Genomic DNA, 867 nt, shown 5'->3' with positions numbered 1-867 from the left:
CTATTTTGCATGGACAAAAACATCTTATTATACTTTTTACAATTACAAAATGTCACGCATCAGTAATACATATATACATATATGTATATATATATATATCCATATGTGTATATGTGTGTGTGTGTGTGTGTGTGTGTGTGTATAGATTTTTGCTTACTAACAATACTATATAAAATTTTGGATAATAGAATTTCCACTTATTAGAAATGTCATACAAATACTGATAGTTCTACAAAAATCTAATAACTTTTTAATATAAAATATATAGTATAAATAGATACAATTACATGTAAAATATATATGTTTCTTTTCCCTCGTATAACTTTTGTTCAAAAATAATAATTGAAAAATATTAAAAAAAAAAATTTTTGCACTGTTTTGTTCACAACAAATATAATTGCGAGTATGTAATATAATATTCTATATAATTATATATATAACTTAAAAGATTATTACATTTATATGTGATCATATATAGAAAATTTCTTCAAACTTCGCTTACAAAAATTATCTTTTTAATTCTTTTTATCTTATTATTTTTTTTCTGTATATGCAAACAGAAATTATGAAAAAGAAAACATATATATGTATGACTGACTGTATATATACTTTATATATTTTTAACCAATTTATTATATTATACAAGGTGTCTCTAAATTTCTACATATGGAGTACAAGACTTTAGTCTAGATAGGTGTTTAAAGTCGTAAGAAATTGATCCAATCAAATGCAAGGAGAGTAATTGCAATTCGTCCATTTCTTATAATTTAAAGCTTATAAATCTGTTGTAGATTCGGGCTTATGCTAAAACAAACAACTTTTTCCTTTTGCAAAATTGCTGCTGACAAGTATCACGTCTTGTACTCC

Source organism: Atta colombica, unplaced genomic scaffold, assembly GCF_001594045.1.
Source record: "Atta colombica isolate Treedump-2 unplaced genomic scaffold, Acol1.0 scaffold135, whole genome shotgun sequence".
In the NCBI taxonomy this organism is placed as follows: Eukaryota; Metazoa; Arthropoda; class Insecta; order Hymenoptera; family Formicidae; genus Atta; species Atta colombica.
This window is presented reverse-complemented; position numbering follows the sequence as displayed.